Genomic DNA, 23,402 nt, shown 5'->3' with positions numbered 1-23,402 from the left:
TGCCTTTTGGTCTTAAGCTTTAGGAATACAGCAGGTAAAAAGTAATGGATTAATAGTGCTGTAAAAAAAAAACATGGTTGGTCAGACAAATGCAGAATCAGCATGAAATGAGCTCATGGCCTTGGCCTTTTCCTTAAAGGCTTTTATTGTTAAAAAGACACTCTCCCCTGACCTCGTAAAGAGAATATAGTCTCCATTAATGCTATAAAACCTGCCTCAACTCTTGACATTTGGTTACGAAGAGACTGAAATGGCATCTTGTGTGGTAAAGGCTTCCAAATCTGCCGGGAGGTGACATTAACAGAAGCGTGGTGTGTCCGTCAGATGCTGTAATAAAACCAACATGTTCCAGATAATCATGTGGAAGCAGACGCACATGGCAGTACCCATGGCGGCTGGAACCCTGGCATTCGACTCGCTACTCTTTCAGCTATTTCCATGAGCCATTTAATAAAGTTCATGAGTTCATGAAAATCTAACAGAACTGCAGGACAACTGTGAATATTCTTCATGTGGATCCTGCCACCTTGCAACACTAGGTCTTATGCTCTACAGATTCTAAAAATGACATTAAATATCACAGTGTTGATGAATACTTCTAGTAACTTCTAGTAGCTCAGTGTTTAAGGCATTGGACTCTGGTTTGGAAGGTCACAAGTTCAAATCCCAGCAAATCAATCTGTCACTGCTTGCCCCTTAAGCAAGGCCCTTAACTCAACTGCTCAGTTGTAAGTTGCTCTGAATAAGGACATCTCCATAAAAATGCCATAAATCTACACTGTGAGGAAAAAATAGTTCCTTCATAGGGAAAATCTTCATGATGTAAGCTTGATATCAACAGGATTTTAAAACAATGTGTATTGTAACAAAGAAAAATACACACAAACATTGATAAGATTGCATTTAAGGAGAACCTTTTTTATTAAAGTCTCCAAAAATCAGTGCTTTGCAATAGTAGTTTTTCCACCATGAGAGAGTCTTCACTTTTCTCCCGGTTCATAAGACAAGCTGCATTTTCTTATTAACTTCAAGAGAAAATAAAAGTCGCAGCTTGGTAAAGAAACTGTTTATAGTTGTTATAATAGAAATGAAAAATTCTCACGGATGTTCCGCAAGATGAGGAATACGCAAACACCCTACTAAAGCTGTACACTTGCTTATGGCAGAAATCACAGCTTGCAAATTCTTTTTTTGGTCAGCCAGGAGTCAATTTACTATTCTTTAATGAATTTTCACCGACCATTCATCGCACAACACTTCTAATCCTACCAGACCGTCTCGAGCCATCTTGCACGCACAGCATGTTTAAGAGCTACCCACAGATTTCTAATGACGCTCAAATCAGGGGACTATATGAGGGCCTTTCCAAGAGCTTCACTTTGCCTTTATTTTAAAGAGTTCCAAGTGGATTTTGAGTTATGATTTGGATCACTATCCTGTTGTAGAAGTCAATCTCTTTTTAGCATCAGACTTTTGACTGACTGCATCACATTTTGCTTGTTAACTGTGAAATTTATCCTGTTCCACTGGATCTCACACAAACCCCCAAGGATCCATGCTCATGCTTAACAGATGCCAAGGTGCTCTTTTTTATTAAAAGCTACTTCTTTATTTTTCCAACCATATACTAAATGGTAAGGAAATTGTGGACACATGATTGTATCTCTCATGGGTGTTTGTTGAACATCTGATTTTAGTCCACATTTTCTATTTTAATACGCTTAGATTTTAGGTGTGTGGAATCGAGATCATTTAGAAACAAGCGCACCAGTAAAGTCAAGTGAGGAGGCCTGGGATGCAATTGGTTTTCCAGTTCATCCCACAGGTGTCCAGTGAGGTTGAGTTCAGAGCTGTGTGTGAGATGCCCTTCCACTCAAACCATGTCTTTCTTTTACACTAGGACATTGGAATGCTTCAAGAGGATTGTGCATCTTTGTTCCAATGAAGTGAGATTATAATGCTACAGTAGGCAAAATAAATTCTACATAAGACCCCAATTACAAAACAGTTGGGACGCTGGAAAGAAATGTGTTGAGACTTGTTGCTGCCATCAATTTGACCTTGTTTTTTGTTTTTTAAATTGTACATTTTCTCCGTTTAAACATTTAATGCTTTCTTTGTTCAATTGTGAATAAAATATGGGGTTATGAGATTTGTTAATGATGTATTCTGTTTTATTTACATTTTACACAGTGTACCAAATGTTTTTGAATTGGGGTTGTAATTGTGTGCAACAGTAAAAGAAAATGTAAATGTGATGGTTACTCTTATTCTTTGGCCTATAATGTATACCTTTGGTAATTGTGGTAATGTTTATTTCATCAGTCTGCAGCACTAAAACTAATGGTAATTCTAAATTCACAAACTTTCATAAATGCTACCACTGAAATGGTGTCCAAACTGACCAAATGTGTACACACTTCACACACATATATATATATTTTTTTTTTTTTTTTTTTTTTTTTCTAAATTCATCAAATATAAATAAATCCTTTTTTTAAATTGTTTGATGATGTCTTGTTTCCTGTGTTTTTTAACTTGGAAAAAAAAAATTGGTGAGGGGTGCGCAGAATTTTTTTATACAGTCATAAATATTTTATAAATATGCATAGTGGAAGCCTGCAAGCTTACAGTAGCATAGTCTTAAGATGTTTAGATTAAGAATGCAAAGCAACAGCATTGTTGATGCCTGCCAATGTTCTTAGACATTGATGCTTGTAAGAACAATTTAGAATTCATTCCATTTTTTGCATAGTGCTTTTAATAACAGACATTGTCACAAAGAAGCTTAACCAAAATCCAGGTCCCTAATGATCCCTAAAAAGCGTGATGAGGAAAGCTAGAGGCAACAGTGGCAAAAACAAATTCGCTGAGACAACATGAGGAAGAAATGATGAAAGGAACCGGATAATATTAGATGTGTTAAAAAGGATATGTAATGTTCAGCGTTGGAAACAGGAGTAGATTGTAGCTGGCATACACACTTATAGAAATTGTTTGTATTGAGATAAAAGTATGGAGGATATTGTTTGTCATGTCATTCTGATTCTAGGTTAATCCTTTACCTGGCAACGTGCACATAATCTGGATCTTTTTAAGAATCCGTTTAAAGAAACCATGTTATCTGATTAGGCTTAGAATTTTAGACACATTTTTGCTGGATCAATTAGGAACTTGGATAGAGAGATTTGGTAATCTGACTGCTCTTTTTTCAAGACCTGTGTATGTTTCTGTGATTGTAAAATAATTTATCTTACTTACTTTATCACACTTTATCAATAAGATTAGATTAAATTGGATGGATGGATGGATGGATGGATAGATAGATAGGACATTTGCTATATATATATATATATATATATATATATATATATATATATATATATATATATATATATATATATATATACACACACTATATATTAGTTAAAATTGCCCAGTAGCCATGAGATGACTACATAGCTATAGTAATATAAATATATATTTTTGTATATATAAAATATGTTTCTGGTCACTGGCAAATTAATTTCCTTCAGGATCTTATCCTTATTATACGGTAATGTTTGAAGAGCCATAGTGGTGGATCATGGTGTTGCAAAAGACAAAGAGAGTGCAAACAGCATCAATATAATGCACAGGGTTGTTTGTAGAGTTCAGCGTCTGAGTTACAGTCTACTACCACTTCTATAACAGGTATTTGTAATGTATTAATGTGCACACACATACACACACACACACCACACACACACACTTTCACACTCTCCCTCACCAGCCACCACTGTTTCTCGAAGCAAGATAAAAATGCATTGATCCTGCATTAATTACAAACGCTGTGTGAAACATTTATTACCCTTCATGTGTGACATGATTAGTAGCCATGCGACCAGGCTGGTACAGTCGGTGGAGCAAATAAACAGGCAATATGCCGGAAGCCTCCAAAAAGTGGGTCAGCACTGTAAAAGATCCACATTACTCAATTTGGCAAGTGAAGTCCAGCTTTCCTAATAATTATTCACGTATTTTTCAGAATATTGATGGTAATGGTTCATATTGTTTTTATACAAAAAAACAAGGTTCAATCATATTAAAGAGAAATGACGAAGATGTGAGGAAGAGTCAGTTTTAGCACATGTACAGGAGACAGGAATTTTTAAAATACACTATATGGACAAAAGTATTGGGACACCTGACTTTTCCAGCCATATGTGCTATAGAGCTCTGACCTCAAACCAACTGAACACATTTGGTATCATTTGGAATGCTAACTGCACCCCTTGTGCATGAATGAGCACAAATATCAACAAGCACAAGCAGAAGAGTGGAGGTTATTATAACAGCAAATAAGGACCAAATGAAGAATAGCAAGTTCAAAAAGCCCATAGTAAACTTATGGTCAGGTGTCCACAAACATTTGTCCATATAGTGTGTCTCCATACATTTTTAAGAAATACACATTCAAGTCGTTCACACCTATGGGTAATTAAGAGGTACCACTCTAAGCTTAACGCAGTTAGATTTTATTAAATGAATGCATTTAATACTGAAATATTACATTCCTATTTCATTTAATGTATTTGCACTTTGCAATACTGTTTGGCTGCTAATTGTTGTTCAATCTCTTTGTACTCTAAAAGAAACAATATAGTTAAACCTAATCAGCATGTTTTAAGAGTTATTTCAGTTAACAAATATTGTCACCAAAATGAAAAAATTGTCATTAACTTAAAAAAGGAATAAAAATGTTAATTTCCAAATAAACTAAGGAAAAACAACAGTGTCGACAAGCAAAATAAATGAAAATGGAATTTCAGAGAAAATAAATTACGAACATATTTCTAACACTTTATAAAGTGTTTCATTTAGTAAAGTTTGATATGTTCTTCTAAAATGTACATGAGATCTGATATATCTTTATATAAAGTGAAACATTTTAAATATGCATGGTAAGTAACAACAACCTGTAATGAGCTGCTCATGATTACTAGTGCATGTTTAATGGTAACTCTGAGCTGTAATAAATGTCCGAAACAAACTAAAAGTCATAATTTTTAAAAGTCATCAATTTATTTCAAACCATTTAGGCAACATTAAAATAAACCGAAATAAATTAATGAGCAAAACAGCAGAGTAAAATCAAATTAAAAGCTTGAAATAAATATTTTTAAACCTATAATAGCCCTGGCCAGAGAACCAGGAGGAAACCAATATGAACATGAGATCAAGCAAAGAAACTTCACACAGACTGCTCAAATCCAAACCAGCGACCCTGGAGCTGTGAGGTAGCAACACTTCCTGCTGTGCTGCCTAATTAAAGCACAATGCTCTCACATTACAATGATGAGAAGAGAAGCTTTTTGCGAAGCAGTTCAAGAGTAGAAAATTATATATGACAAACAGGAAACAATTACAGAAGCTCTGTTTTGCAAAAGGTTTCCGTACTTTAAATGCAATGTGCAAGTCTGATTTAGCAGTAACAAAAATAATAAAATGTTCAATAAGACTCGTTGCATTTCTCCAAGAGAGTTTCTATAATGTATATGTCAAAAACCTTGTTCTGATCTTATAAATAATGTATACTGAACATATGTGGTTCTTCCCCAAACTGTTAGCACAACGTTGGAGGCATACAATTGTATAGGATGTCTTTGGTTGTGGAGCATTACATTTTTCATTCACTTGAACTAGGAGACCCAAACCTGTTCCAAACTAACAGAACTGAACATATGGTTAACATGGGTTGGAGTGGAAGATCTTGAGTGGCCTGTTATAGAGCTCTGACCTCAACACTGCTGAACACCTTTGCGATCAATTGAAAAGCTTACAGCACCCAGGCTTCCTGACTGTACATCAGTGCCTGACTTTATTAATGTCCTTGTAGCTGAATGAGAACAAATCTCCACAAGCGCACTCTAATATCATACGGGACAATGAAAAAGTGGAGGATTAGAATCAGAATAATCTTTTTTGCTAATTATCATGGGTTGCATGAACAAGGACTTTGTCATGAGGTGCTGGTGCCATAAAAATGTGAAAACTAAAAAATTAAATTATAAATAAAGATAAAGACATTAAATATATAGTTTGTGCAGGGTATGCAAATTGAGGTAATGCAAATAATAATGTGAGGCAATGCATTTAAACATGCAAGAAGCACATACGAAATGTAAAATGTCCACAGACTTTTGTCCTTAGTGTATAATGTAAATCATATTTGCAAACAGCAAATAAAAGATGTATAATATATAAATTTTCAAAATGTATATATAACATTTTCCTCACTATTACCAATGGTTAATTCCTCAGGCAGCAACTTGTACTTACATTAAAAGCAAACAAGCCTTGTTTTTCTATCAGACTCCTGTGTGGTTCAATTCAAGGGGGACAGACTAATTCATAGGCTCTCAGTACTGCTCGGACAGAGCTTGTAAATGACTGTTGCCCTGGCCAAACTCAAAAAGCTCATGCTGAGCCTGTTATGTTGCCATTATTTACTTGTGTGTCACAGCCAAAGACTAAAATTACTAGCTTACTACGGAGTAAGAATGGGAATAACAGAGCACGCTGAGAGAAGCCTTTCCCTTTCCTTTTTTTTTTAATGTGCCCAGTTGCAAATGTGCCTCATTTCCCATCAGGATGTATGGAGATGTTTCTCTTCCTCTCAGCAAGGAGTGCACCTCAAGGCTTTGCATAAGACAGCTAATCAATGAGGGCGAGTGCCCCAAGACAGCCAGAAGACCCAGCTGAACCAATGCAGACCTCTCACACTGTACCTGACTGAGAACCCAGACTTTCTTAATCTGGCCTCTTAGCCGCTCGGCTCCCATGAGCACCTCAGCACTCCTCCTCCTCGGCAGGAACTCTACATTTTCTCCTCAGATCCCACCTAAGATCGACCGCACGGCCAGACTTTCCTGGCTTTAATTGACTTTTTCACAAAACTTGCAATTCTCCTGGGCCCCTGAAGTGTGATCCGTACTTCTTAGCAGTCGAGGTTCAGGCAGCAAACCTCTCATCTCTGTGAGAAGGCTAGGGTCTGATGCTATAGGAAAAGCAGGCCTATGCAATTCATTGCTCTGCCAAGAAAGAGGCCCTGTACTCATTTCACCGTATGCAGCTCTAATGGAGATGGATCTCTCCCACACCGGCACTGAAATGGGAGCCTACAGGTAGCAGCTGCCTGAGAAAGAGCCGGTCACTTGGCTGTAATAGGAGATTGATCTTAATTGCAACGCCATGCAATTGGCCCCATTCCAAAAGCATAAATGTGTGAAAAGAAGCGAAATGAAAAGGGCAGTAACTAACACGCTCACTCAAAACAAAGCTCCTGAAACGAGCCGTCAAGCGCTGACAGGAACATCACAAAAAATCACAAATATTTGTACGTGCTTTCCTTCGGCAAGCTAAAGGCAGCTGCTGACAGTCAGAAAAAAATTGTCTGAAATAATAGCTAGTGCATTTCCATGCGTGCCTATTGTATCAGAAACACTGGGCTCCTCTAAACTCATCCCCCTCAGACTCGAAGAGGCATGCAGAGTCGTGATTCTGGTAGACTAAATATCTAATTGATTATGAATAAGCGAGTGAAATGGACCATAATGCAAGCTTCCATCCTCACGGTTCACTCCGGCGCCTGCAGCCCTGTCTGAACCGGATCAAACCGCTCACAGTGATGGTCACTCATTATGTTCCCGACTCAACAAGGGCTACTGAAGCGCTAACAAAAACGAGACAATGGCCCTGCATGTGTGTGACTAGGCTGAAGCACATCACACCGACAAAACTCTTTGTTCGAACAGCTGATTTTAATGCAACATTATAGCCTAGAGTCAGGTTTTTGACTTTTGACTGGTATTAGCGAGAACAGACTGGCTAAAACAACTCGAGTTCGGACTTTCATTGTCAGAAACAATTGCCGTGAACAGCAAACAGAAATCTTGAGTCAAAGGGTTAAAGGACTGCATTTGACACTTTGTGGACTGTGCAGGTGAAAATGGGAATATGGGAAGATATGGCTTTTGTATCTCTCTTGCTCTTACACTCTCTCTCTCTTACAGACACATGATCACACACAGAATCAGGGTATGTGATCATGAGTCACTGAGATCTGTTTTACTTCCATGACAGGAAATGACACAGTGACATTTAGAATAAAAATTACACAGCGCCGAAGTAACATTTCCACAATTTCAATCAGTATCCTATGACATATTAACTTGTATCTTTTTTTTTCTTCATTAAGCATGAAGTATAGACAGCAAGGCTGTCAGCGCAGTATTAAAATTGAACTTGATATGTCTTCGGAATGAAGCCTTGCACATGCGGTATCTCAAATGGACTTGCAACTAGACAATCACATTGTAACTGTTGTTCGGATTGCATTTTTTCTTTGACCCCAATTCACAATTGTATGATTATCAGCACAACACCATCAATGGGCCATTATTCAGGCACAATAAAAATAAAAAGGAAAGAGAAAAATGGAAAAAAAAAAGGCTTTTAGGCTTGGTGTTTGAGATGTAATGCAAATAGATGCCATGGATAGCCCTGCACATTTATTGCGAGATAAGGTTATCATCGTTCCCCATTAAACGAAGGAGAACGGCTTTACAAATACACATTAACTTGAGTTTATTGCCAGGCTTAAATGAGAATCTCACACTGCACAGTGCTCCATCCAATGGCATCCAATCTACAGCGATCATATTCCTATCCTTTACACTGCACGATGCAGTTATACCTTGTCCAGGCAGCTTTACAGACCTCAGATCCAGGCAGATAGATAGTGTTTGATACTGGCACAAGTGCTGCACTATAAAATCTTATCTTCAGCGCTCAAAAGCACCGGTGATTTTATTGCCCTGCACAAAAGTTTATATTGCATCAACTGCGCCATTAACGCACATAACTTAATCAGAGAAGCTTCATTATGGCATGATGATGGAAAGCCAGTAATTACCTGGAGGGAAGTTAAGCTCGCTTATTCTCATCCCCCTCTTAATCACAAAAACACTTGCCAATCACAAGCAAGCTTAAAATCAAGAAAAAACCTCTCATTTATGTCATCTAAAGCAGTTTCTCCTATGCAGTGTAGAGACTTATCTAAAAATGAATACATTATTTGAAACAAATACACATATGAATGTGGGTACAATACATTTGGTAGGATCTTTTGACTGTGTGTCTGCATTAGAATTTCCTGCCATAAGGAAGAAAAAATAATTCTTGCATTCAGAGCTTAAAAGCAAAGCCAGTGGGCAGGTTTGCCAGTTTTCATCGAAATGTCCAACTCACAAATCTTACAAACTAGCTCAAGAAAATCAGGCTCCCTACAAGATGGAATGATTTTTTTGACAGGTTTTGTATGGGAAACAAGTGGTACACACTCATTTGTGAAGTACCTAAAGTGCTGCCTAATGTATATACCCCATGCAGGCCGCATGCTCCAAATTTAATTGTATTAATGAATTTAGAAAATATTCAATTCATTATTCATCAAGTCAATTTTATGCATTTCTCACTGTTCTTAAATGATTGTTCCTTGTCGTTATTAAAGTTAAATATTCCCAGAAAATTACACAGGCGTCGAAATGACTTTTGATTAGCAGCAGCACTGCATCTCAGCTTGGTAGTAGATTCTGACAGCGAATCGAGCAAACTTTTATGCTCTTTCTGGAATACCAAAAGTCTAAAATATCATTAAACAAATGTTTGTATGTACTTTTTATATGCTTTTTAAACATTCAGTCACAAGGGTGCTATTAAAGTCAGGTATTGATATAGGGTATGGAAGCTGGGTGTGCATTCAGCATTCCAATTCATACAAAATATCTTCAATAGGGTTGAGGTCAGAGCTCTATAACAGGCCATTAAGATCTTTCACTCCAACTCATGTACTTACATCATACAGTATGTTCATGGAGCTGGCTTTGTGCACTTGTTATGCTGGAACAGATTTAGGTCTCCTAGTTCAAGTAAAGGGAAATGTAAATCAAAGAATTTGTGGTAACCATTTTGGGGAAGAACCACATATGGCTGGAACAGTATACCAATATAGCTTACATTACAGTGAAATCCTTTTTTTTTCACATATCCCAGCCAAGTTGGGGTCAGAGCACAAGGTTAGGTAAGACAGCTCTGAAACACAAGAGGGACAAGGGTCTTGCTCAAGGGCTCAAGAGTGGCAGTGCTGAGACTTGAAGTAATGAAATCAGTAACCCAAAGCCATAACTCTTGAACCAACAGCGACGTTAATTAATTTTTTTTAACCGTATTCGTTTTTTTGTTTAGTTTTTTCAACCTGCGGTTATTGTTAAAAAAAAAAAAAAACTTTTCCATCTAGACCATGCATTCTTGAAGTTTAAATGTGACTATAAATACAGGGATACAACCTTAAAGCACTAAAACAATTTGAATGTTATTATAGAATATACAATAAAGGAGAAAGATCCTATCAGCCTATAAATGATTGGGAAAAATGGAAAGAAATAAAAATAAATTAAAAAGGTCAAATTTGTGAATAAGAGAACTATCAGTACCTATCAACTATCAGTTCTGTGAACATCTTTCAGTAAAGCTGTCATTAGAGACGAGCTGTCTTCATGATCTCTTCACTGTCATCAAAGTCTCTGGTGCGGCTTTAGAGGAAAGCTGCTTCATTATCTTCACTGGCGAACTCATCTAAATGGTGTTGCCCAGTTTCATTTTAGGTATATTTCGCAAATCTGATTGCAGAGATCTCTTATTATGTAGTTCACAACCGGAATGATCCGGATCATTATCTTGAAGGTGAAGACGTATTTCATTTCGTTCCTCCATCAAAGCCCTGCTCTAATACACATCTAAATGTCTAATTATAGCAAAGAAGAGTCATGTCGCTATTAGTAAGCATGACAGATCCTGTTCCGGTCGATTCTCATGAGGTGAACACGTGTGTGTGTGTGTGTGTGTGTGTGTGTGTGTGTGTGTGTGTGTGTGTGTTTCATAGACTGTGTGTTCTGTAAATTCGGTGATATGTTTATGATCTCTGACACATCTGCTACTTCTAGTGTTTGCTCTCAGCCTACCAGTAAACAGCAATGGCCCGGTGCCATGGCAACAGAGCAGGCGAACATCACAGAGGTGTGTAAATGCAGCAATAACTCGCAAGTACACTCAGACCTCGCACAGGGCGCAGACGAGAGCCGTATGAGCGTCAGAAATTGTTACGTCAGCAACACACAAAGATACTTGTGCACACCTAGTGAGCACAATGTATCGGTCTGAACGCAAATCGCATTAGCCCCTTTACTCTTCATTCCTAACTCTAAGGTATATTTAAACACCTGGAGATTCTTTCAGATTACTTAAATGTCAAATGCAAGACAGAGGGGAAAAAAACAGTTTCTCATCTGTAAGCACCTAGAGCAAATCTCGAAAATAAATCCCTGTGCAAACCAAAGGGCTTTGAGTTCATTTAAATCTGCAGTTAAACCTTAAGTAAGTTTAGTCTTTAAGACTAGAGTGAAGACCCACATAGGGGGTTTAATATCTCTCAAGACATCCGCGTGTGTGAGATATAAGATGGGAATTTGAGATGAATTTCTCCGGCTCAGAGTAGGAAGGCGATGCTCTTCACAGCTCGGTGGACCGGTTAAGGGCATGTCCACACTAATTGTCAGGTAATAGAAGGAGCTGAATTGTCCCAAATGGCTTTAATGTGCATGCTTAGAGTGTTAAGGAGAGGCGCAATTTTTAAAAAATATCTTGAATTTCTTCAGTCTTTTAGGAGTCAATATAATGTAATGTCTATATATTGCTAGTGGAAAAATGCATAGTAAATATAATATGAAACTGAATTATATTTTAAGGTTCCAAAGATATTTACACACATATAAATATTTTATATACAGTATATACAGTATATACATACATACATAATATATATATATATATATATATATATATATATATATATATATATATATATATATAATCAGTCCACATGAGAGCACAAACATAGTCCGATTTCAGGAATCAGCTCCAACACACCAGAGCTAACTCTACCTGACACGTTATCATTTGCTCACGGGATCATGGACACACAGACAGGCCACAACAAAGCAAGTGCTGTTAGCTCGTTTAGCCAGAGACAACATGGCTAAAAACACATATATACACACACACACACACACACACACACACACACACACACAAATAAGGAAGAATAGCGATTTACTCATTGCTACCACTAAAACATACACACACACAGACACATAGGTTGGGGGTAGAAGTGATTTACTTACAGAGTGAAGCATGCGTTGTCAGGAACAAGGTGCCATGGAGTTTGCTGTGTTAGGTGGCGAACTTGCTCCTCTTGTGAAATGTTGGGTTTTGGTTCAAAGAGAGAGAGAGAGAGAGAGTGGAAAATCACAATTGTCCAAACCCTTTGTTACTGCTACAAGTGGACCATTCCAAATAGATGACTTTTAAAGGAATGGGGATAAGCAGAACCTCAGAAGTCTACAATTGTAATGATCTGATATGGAGGGGAAGTCATTTATTGAGGTCTTTATCCAAGCTGCAGAGCTTAGTGAAATCCTGGCTGGTGCTACTAAAATCAAAAACGCACACAGAAGAGGCAATTTCTTTTCCTCTTTTTTTTACAGTCAGTCTTTACCTGTGGCCTAGTCTGTGATCAAGAATCAGACCAGATAAATGAGGCTACAATCAGATTGGAAACAAAATCTATCTGTCTTGCTCTCTGTCTCCGACTTTATTCCCCTGTCCTACAGATGTTATCTTTGCCTGCGCAAAAACCTACCTGCGATCATATCTAATTTTGAGCTCCTTTAAACACAATAAAACGCACGTTTCACGACACAAGCCCACGTTCAGGCACACTCTCCGTGACATCAGCACCCTGGCTCTAACACGCACTAACTCACCACCTGGCTCAGAAGTATGCATTAATGATTAGCTGCCTCTTTCTGTTAGACTCTTGCTCCAGACCTTACCCATAGCTGTATATGTACAAACACACACCTTGAAATGCAGGTCATTACACTAAGGCAACACACACACCCTTTTAGGCCAATTTAAGAGAACTCCTAGGCCGACACACTTGTCAAACAATGCCACTTTCTTAAACTATCTGCTGTTGACAGATGAGGGAGGATTTGTGGAGCTTTGGGGAAAACTTTAGCTCCCAGTTTAGTGGTTAACATCAAATAGGTCCAGGTATCCAGCAAGGCCCAATCCAAGGAATTCCCAGAGAGCCTGTTTCCTCACTCCTCCTGTTCTTGTGGTGGGGATGTCCAAGAACCTTGACCTCCAAGATTCCGACAGTTCCACAATATCACTCTCACCATGACTCACTGTGACTTTAAACTCATATTTCCATGAGCACTTGAGCCAATATCCCTTTAGATAGACCAAAATCTTGTTTGATAGGAGTCACAGATTTGAAGAAGGTCCACACACAGTTGCTCCAAAGATGGTTTTCAGGCCTAGAACCCTATGGAAAAGAAAAAAAATTAAATGCAAGAGAAATCTTTTTTTTTTTACTATTATACCTCTGGGGTTAATTAGTATAGGAGTATTTCAGCAGTTATAGCTTCAGTATTAGGTTAATGTAATATAGTGTATTAGAGCCAACTGTGGCATGTATTTTTATGTTTATTAAGCTTAACATGCACCACTGGCAGAATGCCATCAAACCATCATCATCTCTATGCCCTTTACAAAGAGTTGCAGAAGCATGTCCCAAACATGTCTTTGTGTGTCAAACATTCCTATTGAATCGAATGATTGGGTTACTCTGGAGATCTTTTGTGAAGCCTGTCAGTGCTGAGACGTCAAACGTAATGGACTAAGTTCAAATGAAACAAGCGGACAGGAGAGAAATAGAACAAGGCAAGTGATGAAAGCAATCAGTAATAGAAAGAATGGCCCTGGGTACTATTTTAGCAGGGTCGAGATGGAACCAAGCATTCGGCAGAGATGAAATGAAAGATGAAAGTGAAGGAGCGAGTTTGCTAGCGGGAGACGAGGAATGAGCATAAGGGCAACGTTTCAGTTGCCCCTTATTTATTCTACATTACACTTTCTCTCCACTCTGCCTCAGCTGCATCTTTGTGTCCACATTTTTTTCATTCTTACATTATTCTGGATTTTGATGACCCCTCTTCTTCATATTCTTTTCCATGCACAAACCACAGACAGAAGATAAAGACTCACAAGCTCCACAAGCTGTCAGAGTGTTAAACAGGGTGAGCAGGGCTTCAGTGATTATCTGGTTGCTATAGAGAGTGAGAAATATTAAGGCGATATGGACATCTGGAAATGCTGGACAGCTTGAACTATAACCTTAACAGCCCTCTGGAGTACTGCGCTTAATCAATACACAGCCATACACGCCATGAGGGGGCTTAGCTCGTTAGCACTGTGCGTGCGAAAGCTGGTATCTAAGTGTGCATGAAAAAAGGGTGTGAAGGCACCATCACAGGAGTTCAATCGGCCCTATAAGGTAGCAAACGATGCCATGTACTTCTCATCTCGCACACACACACACACGCACGCACATGCACAAGCGTGCGGGTCTATGCGCAACAAATGTCATAGGCGAAATGTGAGTGATCTCTAAGCCAGACGCAGCAGCTATCAACCCTTTACACGCTGACTAAATCTAAGCAGTGAGGCAGGACCCATTTCATCCCTCTTATAAAAACAATAATGGAACGTAGGAACAAACAGAGATGAGGCTCACAGCCAAAAAATTAATGAAAGACAGCCAGGTTTCTCTCAAATCCATCAGCAGAGGACAGCACTCTCTGAATCAGAGTGGGGGATGGAGGGAGGCAGGGACGGCAAAGGGAGGATGGAGGGAAGGGAAGAAGAGGAGCAAGGGTATACAAAAAGAAGAAAGGGGCAATAAGAGGGAGAAAGAGAGAGATTGAAAGAGAGAGATTGAGAGAGAGAGAGAGAGAGAGAGAGAGAGAGAGAGAGAGAGAGAGAGAGAGAGAGATGCTGGTTATAATTGAAACATGTGGGAATAAATGCCTAAAGGGTTTCAATAAAACCTGATGAAAATGCATAAACAAGAAGAGAAAAAGGCTTTGGAGAACTCGTCGCTCGAGCAAAACGGTTGTCTGCAGGTTAACACAATCCCTGCTCTGTGGAGCCATTCTGAACAGAGCCCGTTTGGAGCGCCGCACATCGTACATGGAATACCAATCACACACTGGCACCATGCGCACACACACAGACACACATGCACACAGAGTCTATGGCTTGGGACACGCTTCCCCTGGTAAATCAAAGGCAAGACAGCAAAAGTCATCCAGCATCGCCTCGTCCTGGTTATTCATGAATGACCTAATAATGAGCACGAAAGACATGGTCGTGATGCAATATGGCATAAACCCACACTTACTGTGAGACGACAATCTCAGTAATAGGGTGGCACTTGCCGGTCTGCTCTGAAGTCTACGGTGTGAAAAATTATGGAGCCCCTTGAATCTTTGCCAATTCTTTTTGCTGCTTAATTTTCCACCAGTCTCCAGGAGTCATGCACAGCTCAGCGTGTCCGCATTTATACTTCCAATTCAAACCTCTGTTCCCTTTCAAAAAAGTGCTCTCTTTCAGGTCCCTTACAATGTTCTCTGCTGTAATTCCACAGCAGGCACCGCAAGCTGCATTCACTCCCTGACTCCGACCCCTCCTCTCTCTCTCTCTCTCTCTCTCTCTCTCTCTCTCTTTCTCTCTTACTCACTCAGCTCATTGTATCCCCCATACCTCCTCTGCTCGTGCTCCAATCTAAATCCAAAGACCTATCACTGCTGTCCCTCCTCCCTCAATCCTGCTCCGTTTTTTTTCTTGCCCATTTATTAAAGATGGACAGCCACTTCCAGCCCTCCCACTCTCCATCGAGGAAATAAGGAATTAAATAAAGGAAGCAGGAAGAAAACAAATGAAGGCTCCGGGCCAAGAGCGACATCACATATGCGTATTTCAAGATAAGATGCATAGTGGGGTGAATAAAACCGAAACACGAAAAATCCATTCCCAGTCTATCTGTCACAGCAAGGATACAAGCACTGTAATCCCAAGATGCTTAAAGATACCAACATACATCCATTTGATGACATAGACTGCACCACTGTACCAAAACATATCCACATATGGACTTAGACTACACCATTAAACCAACAAACATCTACATGTGTACACAAATCACACCCCACAACACAACACACATTCACGTGCATCGTCAGACTACACTAGAACACCAACACACATTCACGTGCATAGACAAACTACACTACAAGACCAACACACATTCATGTGCATAGACAGACTACACCACAACACCAACACACATTCAACGTGCATAGACAGACTACACCACTACACCAACACACATTTAAGTGTGTACAAAGACTACACCACACACCAACCTACACCTACATGAGGACACATTACACCAACACACATCCACATGTAGACACAGATTACATCAACACACATCCACGTGTGTACACAGATTACACCAACACATCCACATGTAGACACAGATTACACCATTACACCAACACACATTCACGTGTGTATACAGATTACACCAAAACACATTTACATGTGGACACAGATTACACCATTATACCCAAAAATGCCTGCATGTGGACACAGTTTACACTATTACACCAACACATTCGTATTACACCATTACACAAGATTACACTATTACACCAACAAACATGGTTACATATCTACATATATGCGTGAGATTTCAGGCCAATCTAAGGTCGGGAGCGCTGTGGAGCAGGTTTTTATCGAGGATATCTCTGTATTTTCTTCTATTCCGCTTTTCCTCAAATCTGACCGGTTGCCAAGTTCCTGCTGCAGAAAAAAATATTCCACCGTATGGTGCTGTTTCCATCATGCTTCACTTTTGGGATGGTTTTGGACAGGTGTTGAGTAGTGCCTGGTTTCCTCCAGACATAATGTTTAGAATTAGGCCAAACAGTTACATTTTGGTTTCATCCAGAGAATCCAGAGACTCTGGTGCCTCACAGTCCTTTAGATTTTTTATTTTTTTTTGCAAACTCTAAGCAGGCTTTCATGTGTTTTACACTAAGGAGAGGCTTACATATTGCCACTCTGCCATAAAACACAGGTGGATGGACAGCTGCAGTGATGGTTGTCCTTTTGGAACTTTGTCCCATCTCCACACATGATCTCTGGAGTTCAGTCAGAGTGACCATCTTTGTCCTCTCTTACTTCTGCCCCAGTGCTCAGTTAGTCCAGGCAACCAGCTCTTGCAAGAGTTCTGTTTGTGCCAACCTTCTTCCATTTGAGAATTATTGAGGCCACTGTGATCTTCAGGAATCTTCAGTCAAAGCAGAATATTTTTGTAATCTTCCACAGGTCTGTGCTTAATGAGAGATTAATGAGAAAAAATTGATATGAATGATAGTAGTATCAGGTTGCAACATAACAAAATTGAAAAAATTGAAGGGGGTCTCAATACTTTCTGAATGCACTGTATGTATATACCGTGTGTATATAGTATATTAGGCAGCAAGTAAACTTTTTGTCCTCAAAGTTGATGTGTTTCAAGCAGAAATAATGGGCAAGCATAAGGATTCGAGCGAGTTTGAGGAGGGCCAAATTATAATGGCTAGATGACTGGGTCAGAGCATCTCCAAAACTGCAGCTCTTGTGAGATGTTCCTGGTCTGCAGTGGTAAATATCTATCAAAAGTGGTCCAAAGGAAGGAACAGTGGTGAACCGGTGACAGAATCACGGGTGGCCAAGGCTCATTGATGCATGTGTTTCGATCCAACAGACAAACAGAGACATCTAAACTATGAAAGAATATGTATGGAATTATGTAGTAAATAAAAAAGTGTGAAACAACCCAGAATATGATTTATATTTTAAATTGTCCAAAGTAGCTTCATTTTACTTTTATTTATGACAGCTTGGCAAACTCATGGCATTCTCTCATCAGATTTACAAAGTAGTCACCTGGAATGGATTTCAATTCACAGGTGTGCCTTGTCAAATGTTAATTGGTGACATTTATTGCCTTTTTAATGTGCTTTGGCTTATCATTTGTTTTTTGCAAAGGATAAGGGGAGTAGAGAGTAAATAGGCTTGTTATTGCAACACCAAATACCGTGAAAATCTATATAAAGGCAAGAAACATTCAAATAAGTAATGGGAGAAGACAGTCCATCGTGACTTTTTACTAAATGAAGTTCAGTCAGTCTCAAAAATCTCAAGAAATGTAATTGTATTCCCAAGTGCAGTTTTCAAAACCATCAAACACTATGATGAAACAGGCTCTTATGTGAACCGACCCTAGAAAGGTAAACCAAGAGCTACCTCTGCTGCAAAGGATGTTTATTAGAATTACTAGCCTCAGAAACTAATGATTTTCAAATCTCAGAGTTCAAGTGGCAGACACATTTCAATATCCTCTGTTTAGGGGACTTACTAACGATACACTCACTGACTAGCTTGGGCCAAGAAACAGAAGGAAAAAAAATGATATTTTTGAGTCATGTCTTTGTTAGACATAGAGAGGGTGAACAGACAGTTCCTGAATGTGTTACTCCCACTGTGAATTATGGAGGAGGAGGTGCGTTGGTGTGGGGGTTCTTTGCTGGTGACACTTTTGTTAAATTAGTCAAAATTGAGAACACACTTAACCAGCATGTCTACCAGTGACAGGCCATTCCATCTGGTTTGCACTTAGTGCGACCATAATTTGTTTTCCAACAGGACAAACAACCCCAAAACACCTCTAGGAGCTATCTTACTGACCACAATCACCCAATCTAAATTCAGTTGAGATGGTTTTTGATGAGTTGGACTAGAAGGAAAAGCAGCTAACAAGCACTCAACGCCTCTGGAAACTTTTCAAGATTGTTGGAAAAACATTCCAGGGGATTACCTCATTAGTATGATTGATAAAATGCTAATAAATCCTTATTATATTCACAATAGAAAATAGAATACATATTGAATATTTAAACTGAGGAAATCTAATATTTTAAAGAAAAAAAAAAGGTAATTCTGAGTTTGATGACTATAACAGGTCCTTGTTTACCAATGTGTAGCATCTTCTCTTCTTTTAACAACAGTCTACATACATCTTGGAACTGAGGGGATCATTTGCTAGAGTTTTGTTAAAAGAATCTTCTTCTTCTTCTTCTTCTTCTTTCAGCTTCTTCCATTAGGGGTCGCCACAGCGGATCATCCGTCTCCATACCCCACTGTCCTCTACATCTGCCTCTTTCAACCCAACTACCTACCTTTCTACCAACAACCACTGTGATACAGGATTCTAGCTGATCAACAATCCTGGATCTTCTTTGGCATATTTTTCGTTTCGTGATGCTTCAAATGTTTTGAATTGATAAAAAGTCTGGACTACAGGCAGGTGAGTTCAATACACAGATTCCTATACTACTAAGCCATGCAGTTGTAATAGAAAGAGTATTTTCTTCCTGAAAAAAAAGACATCGTCAGGCTGGTAGCATATAATGCACTGAAACCTGTATATATATTTTAGCATTGATGGTGCCTTTCCAGATGTGAATGCTTCATATTCCATTGCCACTAATGCACCCCCATACCAGAGATGCAGGCTTTAGAACTGAGCACAGATAATGGCCAGATGGTCCCTCTCCTCTTTATTTAGGGGGACATGGTGTCCATGGTTTCCAAAAAGAATAAAAAATTAAAATTTGTTAACCAAAAAGTTTTCTGCTTTGCCTTATTACATTTTAAATGAGCTTTGGCCCAGAGAAAACAGCAACATTTCTGGATCATGTTCACATATGGCTTCTTCTTTGCATAAAAGAGCTTGAACTTGTATTTGTGGATGACACTGTGAACTGTTCACAGACAGTGAATTCTAAAGCAGTTTCTGAGCCCAAAAATCAAAGGCATCCACTATTGATTTTTCGCTCTTGTCCACAAAGGGATTGCTCCAGGTTCTCGAAATCTTTTGATGATGATATGTACTGTAGATATTATTTACATGTACTTCAAAGTCTTCACAATTTCATGTTGAGGAACATTATTCTGAAATGATTCTACAATTTATAGACAAAGTTTTTGTTAAATTGGTAAACCTCTCCTTATCTTTACTTCTGAAAGACTCTGCCTCTCTAAGATATTGTTTGTAGACCCAATCATGACCTGTTGTTTATTTATTATTTATTAGTTTTTTCTTTACAGTAACACTTATATGTTCAGCTTTTTGTTACCTCATTCCTATTTTTTTTGTGATGTGGTATGAAATTAAAAATGACTTTTATATATTACATTTCATTAGTTTAAATATTTGATATGCTTTCTGTTTTCAGTTGTGAATATAATACAGTCCTCCAAAAATAACTAAACATACAGACAGTATTGTCAAAATAGCTGGCCACAAAAGTGAGTACACTCTAAGTGAACATGTCAAAACGTGTTCAAAGTGTCAATATTTTGTGTGTGCACCATTGTTATCCAGCACTGCATTAATCCTCCTGGGCATGAAATTCACCAGAGCTGCACAGGTTGTTGCTGGGATCCTCTTCCACTCCTCCATAATGACATCACGGAGCTGCTGCATGTTAGACACATGGCGCTTCTTCACCTTCCACTTAAGGATTCCCCACAAGTGCTTAATGGTGTTCAGGTCTGGAGACATACTTGGCCATTTCATCACCTTCACCTTCAGCAAGGCAGCTGTAATCATGGTAGTGTGTTTGGGGTCGTTTTCATGTTGAAAAACTGCCATTCTGCCCAGTTTCCAAAGGTATTGCATCATGCTCTGCTTCAAAATGTCACACTACATAATGGAAACAATGTTTACCTCAATGAACAGCAGCTCTTAAGTACCAGCAGCATTCATGCAGCCCCAGACCATGATGATACCACCACCATGCTTGATTGTAAGCAAGACACAATTTTCTTGGTCATCCTCACCAGGGTGTCACCACACATGCTGGACACGATTTGAGCCAAACAAGTTTATCTTAGTATCATTAGGACATGGTTCCAGTAATTCATGCTCTTGGACAGGTTGTGTTCAGCAAACTCTTTGCATGTTTTCTTGTTTTCTTGTGAGCCAGCTTCAAAAGAGGCTTCCTTCTGGGACAACAGCTATGCAAACTGACTTGTTGCAGTGTTTGGCGTATGGTCTGAGCATTGATAAGCAAATCTTCCGCCTCTGCAAGCTCTAAAGCAATGCTGGCAGCACTCAGTACAGTACGCAGTTTTTTTAAGGCAGATTCTGCACATTACGCACAGTATGAGGAATCAAGTTATTTGAAGGACCCTTGCGAGGTCTGTTCCGATAGGAAAACCTCTGTATGACCCTGGCCAGTGTACTGTAACTCAGTTTCAGGGTGTTACTGATCTTCTTATATAAGCCATGTTTGTGTAGAGTAACAATTCTAATTCTCAAATCCTTAAAGAATTCTTTGGCATGAGATGCCATGTTGAACATCAAGTGATCAGTATAAGAGAATTGTACTCAAAGCATAACATTTTACCTGCTCTAATACAAGATACACAAATGTGTATGAGACAAAAAAGACAAAACCATGAACATGAATAGGACGTGTGGCTTTGCATTGTTAAGCGATGTACAGCTGTTATCACTTAGGGTGTACTTATTTTTTTGGCAGCTATTTTGACAATATTGGCTGTATGTTGAGTTATTTTTAAAGGACAGTAAATCTATACTGCTATACAAGCTGCACATTGACTACTCTAAAATATATTCAAGTATATATATATATATATATATATATATATATATATATATATATATATATATATATATATATACATCCCTAATACAATTCTTTCAGTGGGTGGACAAACAATTAATTACTTAAACATTTTATATTTACCAAATATTTTGATGTGTACATAATAGTAATTTGAGACCAGGGCAATGGATTCAGTAACTCCTTTACAAATCTTCATTTAAAGTTCACATCGAGCAACAGTATGCAGGAAAAATGTGACTTTCACTGTGCTATGGCTGTCTGTGCCAGGCGGGCTGGTTTCGGTCTTTCAGAAACTGCTGAGCTCCTGGGATTTTTCACACTCAAAAATCTCTAGAGTTTACACAGAATAAAGCAGATACTGGTGTGAGCTGGCAGGCGGTCTGTGTTAACTCAAATGAACAACATCGCAGAAACGCACATCAGGTTCCTCTACTGTCAGCTAAGAACAGGAATGTGAGGCTGCAGTGGGCACAGGTTTACCCAACTGAACAACTGTGAACTGGAAAAACACCAACTTTTGTCTTAAGGTTTTTTGAGATTCATTTCAGCTCACTATGGTTATAAAAAGTGCTTTCCATATAGTTACCAAAAGTTTCCTTGCCAGCTTGAATTGGTTTCGAAATTTTCATCTCTCATCAATAAGGTCCACATACATAGGTTTTGAGCTGATGTATTTTTTTGCACCATTTCTGTTCTGGATGAAAAAAATCCTAGTTAATGAATACTAATATACTCAACCATGAAAAGTTTGAGCTTTCCCCTTCCTTCCTTCCTTTAGATATGAAAATTAAATGGAAGTCTTGAATCGCATCTGCATGATTGTCTGTGTTGCACTGCTGCCACATGATTGGCTGATTGCATAATTGCAAGAATGAGCAGGAGATTCTTAATAAAGTGGCCAGTAGGTGGATAATATCAAGTTGACTATATATTTTCCATCTCTTTTCTTTTGGAAACAACTCCCAAGCACCACAGCATGTTTATTGTGTATTCCGCCAATTAATTTAATTTCCCATTTCACTATTTGCAGTTTTTCTCTTTTTCATCCCTCCTGTCCTATTTTTCACAGAACTGTAAAATGTAATCTTAAAAAAATAAAAAACAACCAGTGAAGGCGCACACTCGCGCCCTTGAATGTGTGCCTCCTTAATTACTCTTGTCATCTACACCTGTTGTCATGCAGCAGTGCTCTCCTCTGCTCTCTCTCTCTCACACTCTCCCTCTCTTTCTTTCCTGCTCTTCTTCTCTTTCAATACACACTCATGCCACTCTCCCCTCTTCCTTCACTGCTTCAGTATCAGCTTAGCGCAGAATCCCCTTTTTATGCAGTACACACACACAAAGTCCTCACACTGGCATAGTAACAGACACACACACACACACACACACACACACACATACAAACAATAGCACTGTGACTGTTTGCAAGCCCTTTCCTTTTATTCAGGCAAAGATACATTTAAAAAAAAGCCCCGTGTCCCCTTAATCCTTACGCCTTTGAGGTTTTAATGTTAACCTTTGCCTAGATAACATAGAAACCTGGGGACACAGCAGGGGATGTAGCGAAAGCGTGGGAGAGAGGGAGGGGATGAGAAGATAAGCAAGAGAGAGAGAGAGAGAGAGAGA

General features: G+C 38.8%; 1 protein-coding gene across 2 annotated transcripts in view; it reads right to left on the bottom strand.

Annotated features, from left to right (window-relative positions):
- grik5 (glutamate receptor, ionotropic, kainate 5) overlaps nucleotides 1-15,737 on the bottom strand; it is an 81,842-nt gene extending 66,105 nt beyond the window's left edge. For both annotated transcript variants that reach the window (XM_046847417.1, XM_046847416.1), the window contains exons 1-2: nucleotides 15,410-15,737; nucleotides 12,282-13,492 (exon numbers count right to left, since the gene is read on the bottom strand). The gene's annotated coding sequence lies outside the window, so the exon portion shown is untranslated. The remainder of the gene's footprint in view (nucleotides 1-12,281; nucleotides 13,493-15,409) is intronic.
- Nucleotides 15,738-23,402: the final 7,665 nt, after the last annotated feature.

This window comes from Silurus meridionalis, chromosome 4 (genome assembly GCF_014805685.1).
Source record: "Silurus meridionalis isolate SWU-2019-XX chromosome 4, ASM1480568v1, whole genome shotgun sequence".
NCBI lineage: Eukaryota > Metazoa > Chordata > Actinopteri > Siluriformes > Siluridae > Silurus > Silurus meridionalis.
This window is presented reverse-complemented; position numbering and strand designations above follow the sequence as displayed.